Genomic DNA, 7,212 nt, shown 5'->3' on the forward strand with positions numbered 1-7,212 from the left:
CTCCTGACCCGTCTCCGTGAAGTCATTTTTGCGGAAAACCCGCCCGCCAACGCGAAGAGACAGGTCCATCGTCGTCTGGCAAGGCGATGGGGAAAACTCGTGGCCCGAGGTGGAGTCGCCGCCGGCTCGAGTCGCCATTGTACGGTCGCCTCGTCGACTCGAGTTTTTGCGCGTGGGGTTCTAGTTTTTGCGCGGGAGTTGTCGCGTCGTACTCTCCGACCTCCCTGACGCTTTCCTAACGACCGCCACAACGTCGAGCTCGACACGTCCTTCTCGTCTCCTCCGCCGGCGCCACCTCCAAGAATAGACAGGGACCAAAGTGATTAAGTTAACTGTCTCTCTGTGGCCTGTGGGCTTTGGGATGCCCATCAGGGAGGTTTAGAGAGAGAGAGAGAGAGATGCTTGCTGCTTAAATGCAGCCCAATGGTACAGGAGCTTCAATCCCTGGCCCATGTGCTTGGCTCGCAAAGCGGAGGAAGGTCGTCCACGGCCACGCGTGTTCCTTCAGCCAATGGGCTGAAAGAGGCCCAAGACTGAAAGCTAACCTTAGCTCGTGAGCCATGACCATAATTTACTCACTCATCAGATAGGGTGCAAGTTGTAAGCTTAGTTAAGTTTGTAGTAGATCGAGCTCCAAGTTTCGGGGACACTAGTTTGACAGTAACAACACAGCTCGAGTAACGAATTACATCTTGTTGCAACTGAAAATTTAATAATTAAAGCATCAGATACACACAAATTGACAGAACATCTCTACGGACAAATCGACATGTCATTCTACAAAAAAGCAAAGATTAAATAAGTCTTGATAATTCATTCATATACAAAGCATGGCCCATCCAAAGTTAACTTAATTCATATACACAGCCATATAAATAGTTCAAGAAACAAAGAAGGGTACATTCCACCATCTTCCTCCAGAATATTTAATTCCACTGCCATGGCACCGGCTGCAAGGCCCCAGAACTGTTAATTTAACTGTAGATGGAACTTTATTCTCAATGTATGTTCTGATAGCCGAGAGCGCTCTAGGGGCTTCCATGAGAACACCATTAGCAATGGGAACACAATATTTATACTTGCCTTGACCACACCTAGGAACATAAATGGTGTCCAACGTAAGACACTCAAGTGACACTGCACTCTTGAGAATATAACAGGCTAGTTCAACCAAGCACTTGGCTGAGCTGAAACCACATATCTTCACACTCTGGAGGTAGCCATGGCGGAGATCTGGCATGTCTCTCAGTTGTGAATCCGCAAAAACCGATTCATGCATCATATTTCGCTGAGACACCTGACAATAAAAAGGATAAGATGATTCAATTAAATGGACCCAGACTGACCACATAGCTTTGCAGGAAGAAATGAATGAACAGCGAAAGAACCTTACAGTTAACACTAAAGTCTCCAAGGAAGGAGACGCGTCAAGGAAAGAAACCAGAGACAAATAGTCATATAGTCGGGAGTTGCCTGTAGACGTCAACCAGATGTTTAGGTGCTTAAGGTTGAGGAATTTGGTAGGAAGCATTGGTGCATCAACCACCTCCAAAAAAAAAAAAAAAAAAAAAAATCATGTATCAGATATGTAAAATGCAATCCGTACATATTACTAGCTTAGAAGTTAGAACACCCTATCTTGTAGAGAACATACCTCAACCTGTGAAATTATGTCAAGAGTTTCAAAATTTGGCATAATGGTTGGCAGCTTGGCACGAGCATCATGGACAAAGTTTGAACAAAAGATGACTGGTTTCTTCATTTGCAATGTTTTCACAAGTGAAAAGTTCAACCTGTGTCCTCGAAGGAAAATACTAGAGAGATTTGGAGCTTTGCTTTCTGTCACTTTCAGTACGTCTCTCGCATCCAGAAACACTAAGGCTGCTGAGCCGCTGCAGGGCACAAGGTATCTTTAGGCAAATAATCTCCGCACAGCATTCCAGCTCTAGTTGTTCCAAGGCAAGAGAGTTGCAAAGAAGGCACTTTAACTCATCCCATGTAATGTTCACATGCGACAGATGCAGATTGGTTAGGTTTCCCAAGGGGCCAAGTTCAACTGTGGGATAGAGGTCAACAAAACGAAGTTGAAGTGAGTTTCGAACCCCATCAGATAATAATGATTATGGGAAGTTGCATTGTTTTTCTGTTTCGGGCAACCAGAGGGTGAGTTCTTCAATCCCTGGTTTAAGAGCAATCTGAAGCCAATTATCAAAATAACTAGTGCCATTGAACCCCCTCATGCCGCTGTAATCAAGATTGAACGTTTTCAAGCCAGTGCCTGAGCGATTCCTAAGAATGCGGTCAATTTTGTGGTGGAAATTCTCTCCATGCCCATTTCTCTTCAAGCCAATCGTATCCTTATTGAAGATGAGATTGGGATAACATCTCCAGGAATGTAAAAAGGCACCAGATGCACAAGCAGCACGAGCAGCTTCACGCATTGGCATCAGGGAATGTATGTGAAACAATATTTCCTGCAAGCCATTACTTCAATTGAAGAAGGAAAAACAGTACAAGCACACGGAGTAACATTGTACCCCAGGGTAGCTCTCCACACAATGGCACGTGGTGCACTGCATTATATAGGTAAATTGTTCAGAGGAACATAACTGTGCTAGGTAAACTCAGTAATGCAGCACAGTTGCTAACAGCTAGCCCCAATTAACAACAGCTTTAGTAAAATGTGCTTTTGCTTGTATTAGTAGTCAACAACAATGTTTCCGGTGCAGTTGTGATGATGATGTACTATTGTGCAATAACATGCTATAAATAGGTTAATACAGTGAATAAACAGAAACGAATATGCAAATTCTGAATATTTTGGCTTACACATCTTTTTTTTTTTGAGAAGATGGCGCGACGACACCTGGCCCCAAAAGATTAAAGCCCCCCTAATCAGTAATTAAAGGCCCAATTAGACTCCTTGCCGCAGCCCACACGAGCGCCGATTAACATTCACCAATGCAACTCCATTGGCCATCACGACCTTCCAGCTTCCAACTTCCAACTTCCAACTTCGGCCTCCATCAGCGCCACGACTACTCGTACTCGGCAACTCGCCTTCCGGCTTCCAACTTCCAAGTGAAGATTAAGCCACGAGATAAGAGGGGGGCTGGGCATTATATATGACTAGCAAACATGCTCGTGCGTTGTGACGGGAGAAAAAAACTATCAAACATTTGTGGTGAACGACGATAGAAATGGTACATACTATTTCTCTAATTAATTAATGTCGGAATTTTCAGGGATCGATAATTAATGTTGAGGCTCTTTAGTTTGGCAAATACTAAGATAACACATAAATTAGAGGGAGAAAGCAAATATACACAATTTTGATTTGGTATTGGTTCTTGAATTACTCCGTGCAGTAGTTAATCAATATATCTTATTATATTGTTCCTCTGACCAATGAGAAAATGGGACGTCGATACCATCTTCTACCGCTTTAATTTCGGCCACTTGCCATCTTCTTCTTGTTAAAAAAGGAGAAAAAAGAGAGAAAAGAATACATACACCAACCAATGAGAAAAATGGGACGTAGATGCTTCTTCCTCAAGAAGAATAATTTCACTGAATTTGTTCAAATGACAATTTGCAGGCAGGTTTTGGAGAAAGCGCACCGTGCGCGTGCTGCATTTCCATTAATATCTTGGCACTGAAGCTGGCTAAATCTAAACATGCACGTTATGATTTGTTCTCGCCAAAGGTCTTTCGGAGAAACATATCTGACTTTGCTTGATGCCCCGATGATGTCGATGATACTGGCCTTTCCATCTGTGAAGAGGCCTATAACCTACAATGGCGTAGTAGCGGTTTGGAAAAACGCCTCTGGAAATCGATTCTGATTGCATCGAAATGTTGGATATAATATGGGCTTCGCCTATATAATATTTAATAAATCAAATAAAACTCTATGGTATGTAACATTAAGTATTGTATGGTTTAATACCATACGAGATTTTGACTGAACGTTGACTCAGCTTATATGGTTGGAAATTATTCATCTAAATTGAGAAGCTGAGAAAAGGACAAAGACGTGCCACACGCGCGCGCGCCGCCGTCGCCGCCGGCCGGGCCGGGCCGTGGCCGTTTGTATGTCATCTTTGCATGCTGTAGCGTTCGTTAGGAATATACACATGCACATATATGAACCTGCTGATATTATATTTATGGATTAAACTGATAATGAAAATGCCTAAATTTCTAACAATCCAAAAACCTAATGTTAGGCAATTTTCTATCAGTGATTTTGCTGCTGCTTTGAAGCCAAATAATTTTGATGGCAAGAATTTCATGATATGGCGTGCCAAGATGGTATTGTGGTTGACTGCGATGAACTGCTATCACGCCGCACATGGAAAGCTGAATAGTTTACTCCTGAGCAGGAGAAAAAGTTCTTGGCTGCCGATAATCTGTTTCGAGGCGCCGTGATCAGTGCGCTTCATCCCAAGTATGAGAAAAACTACATATCTTGCACATCAGGCAAAGAGTTATGGGATGCTCTTGAAGCAAAGTTTGGAGTTTCTGACGCTGGCAATGAGTTGTACCTTATGGAGCAGCTGTATGACTATAAAATGGTTGAAAACCGTTGTGGTCGAACATGCTCATGAGATACAGGCACTAGCAAAGGAACTAGAACATTTCCCATGTTTGTTGCCCGACAAGTTTGTGACCGGCGGTATAATCGCTAAGCTGCCACCTTCTTGGAGGGATTTTGCCACTTCTCTAAAACACAAGAGACAAGAGTTTAGCGTGGGTGAGCTTATTGGATCTCTTGATGTTGAGGAGAGGGCGAGAGCAAAAGACAACCGTGGAAACGGAGTTGAGTCTTCCGCCGCCAATATGGTGCAGAAGAAAAACTCATTTGCATCTCGTAATAAAAAGAAGAAGAACATGCAAGAGAACAACAATGCAAAGCCTAAGCAAACTGCACAGTTTAAGAAGAAAAACAACAAGAAAGGTGGATGTTGCTTTGTTTGCGGGAGTGATGAGCATTGGGCAAGTGTGTGCCCAGACCGCAAATATAAGCAAGAAAAGAAATAAGCAAACGTGGTAATTAGCAAGATTGGAGGAGGAACATCTGGGTATGGTAATTCTTTACCTTTTGTTCTCTCAGTTTGTCTTTCACCTGAGTGGTGGATGGACAGCGGTGCTAATATTCACGTGTGTGTTGATGTTTTTTTGTTTACCTCCTATCAGGCCGGCAGGACTGGAGCCTTGCTGATGGGAAACGGTTCGCATGCGCGTGTTCTTGGTGCTAGTACGGTCGTTCTGAAGTTTACTTCGGGAAAGACGGTGCTATTAAAGATCGTGCAGCATGTCCCCTCCATCAAGAAGAATCTTGTTAGCGCTTCTCAGATATGTCACGATGGCTTTAAAATTGTGCTTGAATCCAATAAATGTGTTGTGTCGAGACATGGAACATTTGTTGGAAAATGTTATGATTGTGGAGGCTTGTTCCGCTTATCTTTGCTTGATGATGTGTGTAATAAAGTGGTGAACAATGTTAATGTTTCGGATGAGTCGAATATTTGGCATTCACGACTTTGTCACATTAATTTTGGCTGTCTCACGTGGCTTGCAAATCTGAAACTAATCCCGAAATTTAACTTAGTCAAAGATTCTAAGTGCCAGGTGTGTGTGCAATCGAAGCAACCACGCAAGCCTCACAAGGCTGCTGAGGCGAGGAACTTGGCACCATTAGAACTCATTCATTCTGATTTATGTGAAATGAATGGCGAATTGACTAAAGGTGGTAGACGATACTTCATGACATTTATAGATGATTATACTAGATTTTGCTATGTGTATTTATTAAAAACTAAAGATGAAGCGTTACATTATTTTAAAGTCTATAAAGCTAGGGTAGAAAATCAACTTGAGAAGAAAATCAAGCGTTTGCGGTCCGATCGCGGGGGAGAATATTTCTCAAATGAATTTTCCAAGTTTTGCGCGGTGCATGGAATTATTCATGGGAGGACACCACCATACTCACCACAGTCCAATGGGATTGCAGAGAGAAAGAACCGCACTCTAACTAATTTAGTAAATGCCATGTTGAAGACTACGGGACTATCTAAGGAATGGTGGGGGTGAGGCTATATTGACAGCATGTCATGTTCTGAATAGAGTGCCCACAAAGAACAAAGAAATTACACCATTCGAGGAATAGGAGAAGAAGAGATTAGATCTCTCTTACCTGCAAACTTGGCGTTGTTTGGCAAAGGTGAATGTGCCAATAAACAAAAAGCGAAAGCTTGGACCAAAGACTGTTGATTGTGTCTTTCTTGGTTATGCTATTCATAGCGTGGGTTATAGATTTTTAATCATAAACTCTAGTGTTCCTGATATGGCTGTTGATACAATCATGGAATCTAGAGACGCTACATTTTTTGAGAATGAGTTTCCCATAAAAAATGCACCTAGCACGACTAGTCATGAATTTATAATTCCCCATGAGCATGAAAATTTTACTCCGATAGAACAAACTGAGGAACCCTATATGCAAAATCCTAAGGGGGATGATACTATAGTCACAAGGAAAAGTAAGAGACAGAGGACTACAAAGTCTTTTGGTGATGACTATATTGTGTACCTTGTGGATGACACACCAACGACTATTGAAGAGGCATATTCCTCTCCTGATGCTGACCTATGGAAGGAAGCAGTACGGAGTGAGATAGATTCTGTTATGTGTAATGGAACTAGGGAAATTGTTGATCGTCCCTATGGGTGCAAGCCTATAGGGTGCAAATGGGTGTTCAAAAAAAGCTTAGGCTTGATGGTACTATCGAGAGGTACAAGGCAAGGCTTGTGGCCAAGGGTTATACTCAAAAGGAAGGTGAGGATTTTTTATACTTATTCACCGGTTGTCCGATTGACCACAATTCGAGTTTTGCTTTCCCTAGCAGCCTCTTATGGTCTTATCGTTCATCAAATGGACGTTAAGACAGCTTTCCTAAATGGAGAGTTGGAGGAGGAGATCTATATGGATCAGCTGGATGGGTTTGTAGCAAATAGTCAAGAAGGTAAGGTGTGTAAATTATTAAAGTCATTATATGGCCTGAAACAAGCTCCTAAGCAGTGGCATGAGAAGTTCGACAGAACTTTAACATCTATTGGCTTTGTTGTGAATGAAGCTGACAAATGTGTGTACTATCGGTATGGTGGGGGTGAAGGAGTCATTTTGTGCTTATATGTTGATGACATACT

General features: G+C 42.4%; 1 pseudogene; it reads right to left on the minus strand.

Moving 5' to 3' along the window:
- Positions 1-880: 880 nt before the first annotated feature.
- LOC136499323 (F-box/LRR-repeat protein At5g02910-like) lies at positions 881-2,980 on the minus strand (annotated as a pseudogene).
- Positions 2,981-7,212: the final 4,232 nt, after the last annotated feature.

The sequence above is a fragment of the Miscanthus floridulus genome, chromosome 13, assembly GCF_019320115.1.
Source record: "Miscanthus floridulus cultivar M001 chromosome 13, ASM1932011v1, whole genome shotgun sequence".
Classification (NCBI taxonomy): domain Eukaryota; kingdom Viridiplantae; phylum Streptophyta; class Magnoliopsida; order Poales; family Poaceae; genus Miscanthus; species Miscanthus floridulus.